Here is a 13,656-nt window from a genome sequence, read left to right on the forward strand (position 1 = left end):
AATTGAGGTGGAGCAGGTGGATTATCTCCTGCGAAGTGTTCTTAAGTGGTACGATTCTTATGTGTATTATTAGAAGATCTCATGTGTAATTGAAGAGTACGAGTTGAAAGTTGATAAATTCGGGTCGCTCTAGAGGGTGGACTCAACTGATGTGGGGATGAATGCGAGATTTGTAGGGGATTACAGTACTAGATGATCTGTGTTATCCAAACTTGTACATGATTTGAGTTTAATCTCACTATGACATTGTGGCATCATTAGAGTAAAAGTGTTATGAGTTGTTAAGTGTGTCTTGATATATGGCTTCGAGCCAAGTTGGGGAGGTTGCTATTGATTAGCTGATTGCACGGTTATGTGCTATGTTGGGTACGTCTCGAGGTATGCTGGCGAGTTAGTTCTAGTTACACAGATTGAGCCGAGGATGGCACGAGTGAAGCAAAATTTCGACAAAGGTTATATTATGTTCCATAGGGTATGAGAATTACGGAATGTCTAGAGTTGTTGTTGGTAGAGGATGCTCGGTGCATAGAGCAGGAAGTGCTTGGTGGTATTGGGATGAGAGACTCATTTTACGGTATCGGAGTGCCAATAAAGCACGAGTGGTTCTGTTCGTTAAATCAGGTAAATTGCAGATGAATAAGAGAGAATGACTCTCGAGAATGGTTTTAATGTGTTCAAGAATCTACATGTAGCACTCAGGTGTTTTAAGGTGGTGTATGTGACTAAAGACAGTGTTTTCAATAGAAAATATCAAGACTTGTGGTATTTTTATGTTGATCATGGGATCCTATGTGTCGATACCTGGAAAGTAAAGGAAGCGAATTTAGATTCGCAGAAAGTTCTCAGAGTGAGGTATTCTGGAATGTGGTATTTCTGGGAAACAATTGAGAGAGTATTCAGTGGCCTATGGGTCTTAGACAGTGTGGTCTTATGTTCGAGTCTCGTGTGGTAAGCTTGGATTGAGGAATTGTGATGCTACAGCGAGGGAGAAATATCAAGTGGATGATGAATCAAAAAGGGAAATTAGATAGATGGAATAGCTTGATAGTAGACCGAATCGGTATGGTAAGGATGTGATTAATTCTTCGTATGTGTTCGAGGTAATGGGCTTTTACAGGTATCGTGCAGCAAGGCTCTTGAGTTCTGACAGCTTGCTTAGCTTGGTTCGGGTAGAAGGATTCAGTCCTGGCAGTTTAGCTTGTGCAATGGAATTGTAAGAGAGTTCTTGATAAGTTTTACCGTGGTTTAGAGACGTATAAATTGCCTATGGGCATGCGAAGCGTGGAATGTGTAATGATTTCTCTTCTTGATGGGATTGATGGAGATTTCTTGACTAGTGGAGTACGTAGATGTTTGTGGTTAGGAAGGGAGATGGAGTTCTCATGTTATACTAGTGTGGTATGGTATATGCGATATGTGGTGGAGGATTGGGATTTGTGTGTGTAAGGTTGCGGTTCTGTTCATAATGGAAAGTCATTAAATTCTTAAGCAGCACGGGCAGCTGCAGGTGATTAAAGAATCGATCTACAAATGATTAAGGAAAATGGTATTGCCAACCATAGTGAGTCGACGGGGGTATATGTTCCAGTAAAAGGGCAATGTGATGTAAACTGATAATACTTCGGTAGTGTTGTGGCATTTAGGATCGTCTGTTGATATCTGAGTTTGTTTGATGACACAGGGAAATTTTAGAATATCTTTCGTGGAGTGATTGGATACTCGAGGTGTAATAGGTATTCATACGGCGGAATTCGGGATCAGGTATAGTGATTCGTGTGCTATATGGAGTTGGAGACTAGGAGTTCTCGTGAGCAGACTATGCAGTGGTTGTAGATCGTGTGTATCGGTGCCGTTTAGAGGTTATTGAGATTTGGAGGTACGAGTGGGTCTTTTCCTTGCTTGGTATGCCAAATTTTGGATATGATATTGGATTGTAGACTGGTTGTCTTAGTGTTGGATTATTCTAGACTATTGTACTACGGGCTATGCCGGAAATGCCACGGGTTGAGTGGCGAGGTACATTGGATTATGTTCTTGCAGAGTGGTATATATTTCAAAAGATTCAGCGGATGGTTGAGAATGATTGCTTTCCTTAATAGGGCCTTCGCGACGGATGTCAGTGCAGAGGTTTCTACCATTGATTCAGTTCAGGTATTGAGTGACCTTTTTCGGATGTGTTCTTGTGGCCGGGCATGTCGCCGGGCGAGATTGTGGATTTCGGTATTGATTTGGTGTCGGGCACCATATCGTACGGCTCCGGCAGGAGTTATAGTAGTGGAAGGAGCAGCTTCAGGCTTCTTGGTATTGAGAACGTTGGCAGGCCGATGTGGCTACGCATTTAGCTTGGTTAGCCCCTAGTTGCATTGTTGAGGGATAGGTTGACTCGATCGTTATTAAGCTTGTTAGTGATCTAAGGAGATCTATGAGTTGCTTTTCTGTGTTGTGAGACGTTATGATTTGTTGGTATGGGCACATGTGGTGCGGTTCTATTGAGGATTCATAGAGGAAGTCGAGCGGGAAGAGTAATTGAGTGTTGCTCGGTAGGTGGAGTATTGGTTATGAACAGCGGGTGCGTGTCGTATGCCATTTGTTTCACTGTGGGTGTAATGCATTGCTGGTTTCAGACATCAATTTGTGCGTGACTGTCTATTTTGAGCATGGTGACTTGAGGTGCTTCATGAGTAACAGTGTTTGGATAAGATCGCGCATTGTGGCAAGGCCACACGGGGTATGACCTTTCGGGGTAGATTCAGGTGCTCTATTTCTATGATGTGAGACGGGGTCTCAGCCTTGTGTTGTAATGGTATTGGTGAGCTTGAGGTACAGCTCTTCCGTTTGAGTCATTTGTCCTGATTTGAGAACGTTCAGACTGTTCCTTATTGGTGCGTGTATTATGCAAGTTGTGACTTAGGCCTGTATTGAGATGTCATATCGCCAGGGTGGTGTGTTGGATTTGAGGTGATCGTTGGAGTCATTAATGAAACGAACAGAATTGATTTCACCTTGTTAGAGAGATAATATCAAGGTTTGGCCCGGAAATCTGTTGTGATATTAGTCAAAGGGATGTGGCTTCATGAATGGTTGATCTGAGGAATGGTTACGGTTTATCGCATGTTTCATTTGTTGTTGGCAGTATATGGAAGTGTTGGAATAAGACTTTAGCTAATAAAAGGTTTTCTATCTTTATTTGGTTATTATGGGCAACTGTTGTGAATAGAGGCTATCGTTTCGACTGTTTGGATTATGTGGTATATCATATGATTTCACCTGAGCTTGCAGGTATGGGTTATTATAGCTGGTGCGGGTTTATTCTGGGTATAGATGTGAGGTTCTGATATTGTGTATGATTTCGGAAAGTGCAATGTGGTTCTATGGTTTATGGATTAAATGGACTGTGAGATTTCGGCTATATTGTGTTGTCGGACCTATATGAGATAGGGTGACGTGAGATCACCCCGGGTATATGCTTGGTAAAGTTATTCAGCTGTTGGTTAGCTTCAAGGACAACTCTGGGTACGCTCGAGGACGAGCGTTGGTTTAAGTTGGGGAGGATGTGACGACCCGACCCGTCGTCTCATGTATTACAGCCCTGTTTCCCCAATTTACGGCTTCTTCATGTTTCATTATCAGCAACGAGTGAGTTATAGTTGAATTGAATTGGTTTGGAAAAGTCAACCGAATGTTGACTTATTAGTTAGAAAGCTCGGATGTGAATTCCGGTGATTCGGTTAGCTTCGGGAGGTGAATTGTGACTTAGGAGTGCGATCGGAAGTGATTTTGGAGGTCCGGTGTAGAATTAGGCTTGAAATGGCGAAGGTTGAATTTTGGCGAATTCCGGTTGGTAGGTGAGATTTTGATCCGAGGGTCGGAATGGAATTCCGAGAGTTGCAGTAGCTTCGTTAGGTGATTTTGGATATGTGTGCAAAATTCCAGGTCATTCGGAGGTGTTTTGGTCGGATTTTTGATCGAATGCGTAATTCGAAAGTTTTTAAGAAACTTAGGCTTGAATTCGATGTGATTTGATGGTTTTAGGGTTGTTTGATGTGTTTTGAGGATGAGAACAAGTTTGAATGAGGTGTTAGGATGTATGGGCGTTTTTGGTTGAGGTCCCGGGGGCCTCGGGGTGACTTCGGGTGGTTAAACGAGAGTTTTGAGGTGTATTGCAGGTCTGATTTTTGCTGTCATCTGGTGTTCCCGCTTCTGCGGAAATGGACCGCAGTCAAAGCGGTACCGCAGAAGCGTATTCTTGGTCCGGCAAAGCGCGTCTGGAGTGGAGTTGGGCAAGTTCCGCATGAAGCGGAACAGTCATTTTTCGCTTAAGCTGAGTCCGGCAGAAGCGGCAGGCGATGCGCAGAAGCGGGTTTGGACCTAGGAGGTGAAGATTTCACGCAGAAGGCGAATTTGTGTCGAGACAGCGGCCCTCGGAGTTTTAATGAAATTCCGGCATAAAGCGGCAAAAGACCGCAGAAGCGTTGCGCGGGAAGCGGGCGTGGGGACTCGAGAAGCGGAAACCCCTTGAAGCCAGTAGGAGTTTTCATAATCATTTTGTTCCGCGAACGGTTATGTTATTTCCACCATGATTTTTAAGCGAGCTTGGGAGCATTTGGATCGGAATTGAAGGGGGATTTCGACTAAGGTGTGATTGGAGGTAAGTCCCTTTGGCCGTAGAGATACCTGGGAACTATTGAAATAGAGTTTAACAACTGGAAATTGGTTGAAAATCCTTCTCAAAAAGGGGTAAAGCTAGGGCTTGAGTTTTTGATAGTTTTAAATTGGGATTTGATAGGTCATTGAGCTCGGATTTGGGAGTTCTTGGTATGTATGAACTCGTGGTGAGACGAGGAATCCGGTAATGTAAATTTCGTAATTTTTCGAGAAGTGGGCCCGGGGCTCGGGTTTCGCTAGTTTCGAGATTTCTGCTATTTCTCGATTGTTTTCGATTGGGTATTGTTCCCTTAGCATATTAATGTATTCGCTCTGATTTTGGTTAGATTCGACGTGCGTGGAGGCCGATTGAGGGGCAAAGGCGTCGCGAGCTAGGGATTTCACCGAGTCCGAGGTGAGTAATACTTGTAAATGATATCCTGAGGGTTTGAAACCCCGGATTTGCACATCATAGTGCTGTATTGTGGTGACTTGCACGCCAGGTATTAGCGTGGGGTAGAGCACCGTTGGGGATTGTGACTTAGTCCGTCCCGGTTGTTGGTTTTATTGCGTAATTGACTGAAACTACTTGTTATCATCAGTATTTGGTTTGATTGCTATATTTGGGCTTCGTGCCAATTGTTTGAATCCTTCAGGGATCGATATCACTGTTTTTGCATTACTTTGCATATTATTTTATCACAGTCCAAGGTTTAAAATACTGTTTCGCAAACTCAGCTATCTTTCTAAGATTTGAAAACCTAAACGATATTTTACTGACGTTTTGAGTTGAGACTGTTATTTTACTATTGCCCAAGGGGCTTATGTGCATTTCTGGACTGAGGATGGATCGGGCTGCGCGCCGCAGCGGTGTGATATTGATATTGCGCTTGGGCTGTAGGAGCCCCTCCGGAGTCTGAACCCCCACAGTGAGCGCGGGTACCCAAATGGATCGGGCTGCGCGCCGCAGCGGTCATATGCATTGCATTGCCTTCATGCAATACGTGTCATGACATTCAGCACTCTCATTTCATTGGCATTCATGCTACTTCTTGCACTGTTTACCAGACGCCCTGGTGTTAATTGTTAGTGGAGTGCTGTGCCCGAGGGGCTGACTTATGTACGGACTTGCACTATCTGATTACGCATTCATTTGCTTGACTGTTGGAAAAGGATATTTTCAAAAGAGGTTTTTAAACTGAGCCAGATATTTTCTAAAGGATTTTTTCACGGTTTTACTGTTTTCTCAAAGAGTGGTACTGTCCTATATAGCATGATGGATTGCTCTTACGTGATTTCTTGCCTCTCAGTTATTATTTACTCTTATTACCACTGAGTTGGAAGTACTCACATTACTCCCTGCACCTCGCGTGCAATTGCAGGTATTGTTCACCCGGTAGCGGGTGATTAGCGGACTGAAGGTAATACTAATGTAGCTGAGCAAGGTGACCGCCAGCGTTCGCGGCACCGTACTTCATCTTTTCGATTCCAGATTTCATTTTATATATATATGACCCTGTAGTTGTGTTCCTACTTCTTAGATGCTCGTGACTTTTGACACCCAGGTCGGGTTATGTGGGGTTGAAAATACTTATTATTATGGCCGTTAAGTTGTATTATTCTATTCACTTATGTTTAGTAACTGTTAAAGAAATGATTTGGGTAAGTTGGCTGGCCTTGTCTTCACGAGAGGCGCCATCACGACCGGGTATGGGAATTTGGGTCGTGACATTAGTTGAGGTGGAGACTAAGAGAGATGCTCTCAGAACTGAGCTGGCAAGAGAAAAAGAGAAGAATGATGGCATTCTTCAAGGTACGCTGAAACTCCTCCAAGTCAAAAACCAAGCACCTAGTTCTTCCCAGCCTTAAGCCTCCTAGCCTAGTGCAGATCAACCAGTGACCCAGTTCGGGACGTTTTGTTTCTTTTGCTCATGTTTTCAGTATTTTTATTTCTTCTTATGCTTTGTGGTAGAATCTTATCAATCATCAATGAAATTCACTGTCTTTTGCTCTAACTGTTTGTTTATATTTCTTTGATGGTTAAAATTCTTAGCTTGATCTATGATGATTAATTCATGATTGCATTTGAAGTAGCCCCAGTGGCCATGAGTAAGTTTTAAATCTGGTTATCTCACATTTTATGCAACTTTTCGATGATGCCAAAAGGGGGAAAAAGGTTGTGCTTTACACTTTGAACAGTGATGTTTATAACCTAATGTACCCGGTCCTTGATGATAAGTGATAAAAAGGAAAAATGTTTCTAACATTGTGTTGATGTTGAGCTAAGTTGAAACAGGGCCTAAGCTTATGAAAAGCACAGAGTTTGTCATCATCAAAAAGGGGAATTCGTTGGCCCAAGTGAAGGTTAGTTTTGAAGATTGACAAAGGAAGCTCAGGCATGAACCAGGTCCACCCCATAGGTCCATCCCTCAGGTGCACAAAAACGGGCAGATTCGAGCATGTGGGATGCACGTGAAGGAGATAAGCTTAACTTGGTGTATTTAATATCTCCTGATCAAAAAGGTTGCATAATTGATAAGGAGAAGGACTCCTTACTCAAAGAGAATATTATCCAAGATAGGGAAGGAGTTAGAAGTTGAGATCAACTAGAACTCTTCCACCAAGGAAGAGTTGCATCAAAACTCTAGTTATTTCTTCATCTACTAACTCTATAAATTGCAGGATGTTCTCACATTTCATGTGTTGCACAAAAACGCAGAAGTTAAACGTGAATTGAGAGCAAAATAGCAAGGCTTTTTGCAAGCAATTCGTGTGTGATTCAAGTGTGCAAACCTGAAGCTATATGAACCAGATTGAAGAACCAGTTCCATAAAGAGTTTTATGTGTCTTTCTTTATTTCTAGTTCAATTGTAGTAGGTGTTTTATATTGTACCTTTCAGCTTTATCTAGAGGCAATTGTAATAGGTACTTAGAGTATTCAAGTTAGAGTTAACTTGAAGTTGTCGCAACAGTTAGAGGCTGTGTGCTACAACGGGATTAGAGGTAATCCTTAGGTTTACAAAGAGTTTTGTAAATGTTGTTTTGGCTCAGTGATTTAGTGAAGTGTCGGGGAAAATCCTACTAAGTAGTAGGCCGTGGCTTTTTTACCTTTTGAGCCGGGTGTTTTCCACGCAAAAATACTTGTGTTCTTTACTTTCTACATTTATTATTCTGCAACAGTAGCAGAAGGAACACATAAAAGAACCAGGTCCTTCCATAATCAGTCTAAATGAAAAATTGGTCACCACACAAATCACCCCCCCTCTTGTGTGGTATTGAAGTATAAAACACCAGGAATCAAGACAAGAGAAATCAAGTCTACACCCAAGTTGAAGTGATTCTCATTGAATGTGTCCATTTCACATCTATTGGTGCTAATTTATTTACCCACTTTCCACAACCCTGATTTCTTCTTGCTCGCATGCAACATCCAGTTATAACCCATAAATTCTCTACGGCATACAGACTTTTATACCTCCGGAGTCGACTCCCTTACCGTCATCTCACGGCACTCTCTTACGCTGTTGATTTTTTACAGCCCTGATTAGGCGAGCTTTATCGGGAAATACATGCCCTTTGCCAGCACCGTTGGTCTAGACTCATCCCACATTGCTGACTGAACTTCGTCAAGATCCCTTGTGAGGGCATCCACATCCGGCATATTTGGCAAATTATCAAAGTAGGGAATATTCCGCTCATGAAACGGCACGTGGGACTCGTACACTCTTGGTCTAACGGGAGGTGGAGTAGCATGCTCCCTCGTCAGCTCAGGTTCGACATTAACTTCCTCCTCATCATCACCCTCGTCAAGGAAGGGTGTGTCATCTCCAGACTCATCGGCATTGTTGTCATAATCACTATTATCTTCCTGACTCCGCGCATCTGCCAAATCACGAGTAAATACGTCGTCTACGGGCAACTGAGTGAGGTCAGGACCATCAAGTTGCTCGTTTTCACTGCATAAAAAGAACAAAATGATAAGCTACTCAAATTGATAAATACTTTACATATAGCTATATCACTTCACTTATAAGTCATACTGTGTTGACATTCCATGATGAACATTTTCTTGTTGGTGATGACTCCCGGATGGACCACCGTGATCCAACACGCCAGAACTACATGTCGCGCTCCCTTTTTCTTGTGAAATCGGGTTTATGACATTTGGGAGGACAACTCATTCCTTTTGGGAATTGGGTTTGATTTAAAGAGTCGCCACCTAATGATTAGGGTGCATTAGGACACCAAGGAGATTTGATTTGAGTAACCAGAGATTGGGTAAGGGCTTGAAATTATTCTAAGGGGAAGGTGTTAGGCACCCCTCAGAATCCACTAATGTGGTTCCCGGCCAGACTATTATTGTGAATTTGGGTACAATTAGCATATAAACAAATAGGGCTCAAATAAGAGGGGATTTCATCACATACAGGTTTGAAAGTAAACAAGGTTTGAAAGGGCAATTAAAAAAACTGATTTTAAAAAAATAAAGAGTTAAAATGCTGAAAAGAAAGAAATAAAGGATAAAGGGAGAGGGGTCCTAAGCTTATTAGTAATATGCATCACCCCACACAATGCCCGGTAATCACTCCTCGATGAGGGGCTACACATGACATTATCGCGTGGTCATCATATCCATATCTACCCTTTCCACCCCGTTGAGGTATTAAAGCGCGGAATGATCTCGTTTACCTATTGCATGCTACTACCCGTCCCAATCCTATCAGTCCCGGAGGCATGAGGACTACTAATCCTAAAGGGAAGGGATGTTAGGCTCATTTGTGCTTTCAAAGGCAAAAATTCTAAGGTGGCATACAAAACATGTATAGCAAGTTGGGGGAAAACACATAACAAGCAGAGGCTCAGATATACCTCCTTGAACAAAGAAATACGTAATTAGCATGACTTACACATACTAGTTAAGGTCTGATTAAGTACTGAACATGCAAGAGCTTAAAGGTTGAGGCAGACTGATTTATTACACAATTCAGATAAGAAGCCCGAATCAGGCCTGCCATCTGGTTGTATTTATTAACAGAACTGATTTAATTTATAACTTTACCCTAAGGCTTGCCTAAGTGTTGGACAAGGATCCTATAGGCATGGTATCTATTGAATTCAGAAAGCAACGAAATAACAGGGTTTAAAGTAAACTGGACACATACCGATTAACAAAGGAGTCAGATTTTTGTTAAAAGAAAGGCCAGTTTTTAACGAAGATTATAAGTTCTACAGCTAACAGTACCCGTTGTTACTGATTTTAGTTCCATATGTGAATGAAGCGATTCAGATTCGATTAGGAAATCCTATAGACATGCTTTCTACGCGTAGTTGATATTGAACATGGTATAAAATGCAGGAAACTTGTTTTAAGACTTATGAACATGATATCTAAGTGCAGAAATTGTTTGAAAACTTATGAACGTGATTTCTAAGTGCAGAAATTATTTAAAAGCCTATGAACATGATATCTAAGTGTAGAAATTATTTGAAAACCCTATGAACATGATTTCTATGTGAATGATGGATATACAGAATTTAGAAGGACCTATAGGCATGATTTCTATGTGCATATGCAGAATTCAAAATTCCTATAGGCATGGTATCTACCCTGTATGCATACATAGTTACCCGCCCTTTTCACTAGCCATCCCAAGAGTTTATTACAAATTATTACAGCCCAGATTAAAGTAAAAAAAATACATCAGAAAAAAATATAAATAAAAGTACAACCAAGGAGAGCCTGATTCAGACTTCATGTCTAAAATATGAGGTAAACCAACTCCATGAGATCATGATCCAAAGCCTTTCTCCCATTTGAGTGTGTCAAAGTTTCCTAAGAGCCTCAAAGGGACTCTGGGCAATGCTCACACCCAAATGTATTATCAGATTGGGACAAAGTGTAGTGTGGAAGGGCCAGCCCTAAAGTGTCCAAGTTCAGAGAGAACTCAAAGGGTCCCAAGGCAAGGCTCACAAGAGGGGGGCAGAACTTAAAGACTAAGAAAGTGTGCAAGTGCAGAATAGAGTGCTAAAAGGGAAAAGCAAGAGGGAATCAGCTATAGATAAGCACACATAAGGGGATTCAGGGGAATAGGGGATTGTAAAGAGCCTGTCGTTTAGGCAAAGGAAGACTTTAGGCATGCCCAGCAATGGGGAGTGCTAGCACACCTGTAAGCCTGCCAGAACACATACTGTGAGAGGCTAGGATCCCCAGGGCATCAAGTTCAATTCATGGACAATAACTTGCATATTGCCATGCCTTAAACCATAGCTTAAACGCATAGGGGCAGGGGTTTGGATTCATAATAGAACAGGTAGAAAGAAATCAATAAGCTAGCATGAGTGTTGAACTATACATAAGCAGTAAACAGGGATACAAAAGCAGTAAATAAACACATTGTTGTGATGCTGAAACTTAAATCATGACATACCAGTTTCAAGGAAACAAATAGAGAGAAAGCAAGCAACAGGTCTTGTAATAGGCCACAGTATAAGCAAACAAGAGAGAAAACTTTTTTTTGAGTGTAAGTATAAGTTTTGAAAGACTACCAGTGATTGTTTGTTAATGAAAGAGTCGTGTATTTATAGTGTGAAAAATAGGCAGAAAATAAGGTAAGAAAACAATTAAGGAACTGGGTATCAATTAAAATAAATCAGTACAAGACTTCCTTTAATTAAGGAATTCGGACTGAGCAAGAAAATTATTTAAGGAAAGAGATCAAACAAGCATCTTGTGCCAAGTAGGCAATTAGGGGTAAATACATAAGAAATTACTTAAGGGCAGAACATTAAAATACACGGTTACATAAATAAGATAATAAAAATCAAATAGTAGCCAGTAAATCAAGGATCAGAGATTTTGTAATCACTGGTCCATGAATGAACCAAGTCAGAAAAGCTGAGGAAAGTTTTTAACTTAAATCGAGTCACGGGGAAATCAGCAAACAAGGAAAGAAATCAATCATACCTATACAGAAGGAAGTCTGAAATTAATCAAAATTGAAAGCCATTTTATAGGGAAGTTCAGCACATATAAAGAGCATACAAACAAGCTAAGCTGAATTTAGGGAAAAGAAAAACGTCATGCCATTGCAAAATCAATAGGTAGTCACATAGGCCAGCAATGTAGAAGAGATAGTATCAACTAGCATACAAAGGGTCCAGTATAAGGACCTTAGAAGAGTTTAGTAGAAAATCAGAATTGCTTAAAGAAACAGAGGTTGAAACAAGAATTTCAAGGTTGAGCAACAAATGAAACAAATTCAGAAACTTGAAATAGTTAAGGTTTCTGAAATCAGACAATTCCAAAGATGAAGAAACAGCATATCACACAGCCAATGTTCTCAAACTCGGATGAACCCCCAAATTCTAGGGTTTTACCATCAATCGAGTGCAGAGATGACAGGACAAGTAATCAAAGAAAGATACTAGTCGAAACAGGTCCAGAGGTCTCAGAAAGGAACTCATGAGAAGCATAGTAAAAGAACAACATGTGAAACACAGTAGAGAGACTCAAAGAAGCATAGTAGAAGAACTGATAAGAAACCTAATGTAAGAAACTAATAAGAACAGTAGGAGAAGCATATTAAGAAGCATATTAGAAGAAACTTAACTAGAACACAGTAGATGAACATATAAAGAACATATAGAGAACTCAAAAAATAAACATATAAAGAACACAATAGAGAAACATATAAAGAACACAGTAGAGAAACATATAAAGAACACAGTAGAAGAAACATCTGAATAACTCAAAAAAAGAAAAACCCTAAATCGAAAAAAAAATATAAAGGTTTTGAAAGCATAACTTTTGAAAGAAATACCAAGAGATCGTTTAAAAGTTCAGGGAAAACATGGATCTAGAACAGATCTAAAGTAAATAGAAGAACCTCAAAAACTAGGGTTTCAGAGGAAACCAAACGGTGAGAAAGGCTTGGATAGCTGTTGATCTAAGCAGGAGGGGTCGAAGTCAGGCTCGAAACAGACATGGCTTGCTGGAGCAAGGCTGGAGATGGCCATAAAACTTGAACCAACAAGGTCTGGATGAAGCCCTTCGTGTTCAGACCATGAAACCTCAGCGAACAGGTGTGTAGGAACCCTAGAGGGCCGGTAGGTGGTGAGACCACCATAGATTCAGGCCAGAAGGTGGCCGGAGAAGGTGAGTGAGACTCATCGGAGCGGAGGGGAAGGGGGAAGGTTCTATAGAGAACCAGAGATAGAGAGATAGAGAGGAGTGAGGAAATGAGAGGGGTCTTGGGGGGGTCGTTTGGTTTAATTTGGTAAGGGCGGATCTAGACCGTTGATCAAAATTGATCAACGGTCAAGATTTAATCCGGGTTGGGTCGGGTAGATTTAGGATTGGGCTTGGGTCTTGGGTTGGTCTAATTTGGGTCAGGGTTGTCACGACCCAAACCCGCACTAGTCGTGATGGCGCCTCTCGTGAAGACAAGGCCAGCCAACTAACCCAATTCGTCTCGTTCAAAATAATTTAACATAAATGAATAGCAAAACACGACTTAATGACATTAATAACGATATTTACAACCTAACACAGCCCGTCCGGGGTGTCACAAAGTCACGAGCATCTAGAAGGATTTTGGTACAACTACAAAGCGTGTAATACATAGAAATAAATCTGGAATAAAAAGGAAGAAATTCGGTGCCGCGAACGCTGGTGGTCACCTTGCTCAGCTACGATAGTAAATCCTCATCCAGATCAAACCCGCTACCGGGTAAACCAATACCTGCATCTGCATGCGAGGTGCAGGGAGTAAAGTGAGTACTCCAACTCAGTAAGTAATAAAGGTAAATAATAACTGAGCAGCAAGAAACCACGTAAAGCAAGACATAATGCTATATAGAACAGTGTAACCCTTTGAGAAAACAGTGAAACCGTATAATCTTTAGAAATATCTGGGCTCAGTTTAAAAACCTCTTTCGAAAATATCTTTTTCCAACAGTTAAGCAAATGAATGCGAAACAGATAGTGCAAGACAGCACATAAGTCAGCCCCTC

The sequence above is a fragment of the Nicotiana attenuata genome, chromosome 7 (assembly GCF_001879085.1).
Source record: "Nicotiana attenuata strain UT chromosome 7, NIATTr2, whole genome shotgun sequence".
Lineage (NCBI taxonomy): Eukaryota > Viridiplantae > Streptophyta > Magnoliopsida > Solanales > Solanaceae > Nicotiana > Nicotiana attenuata.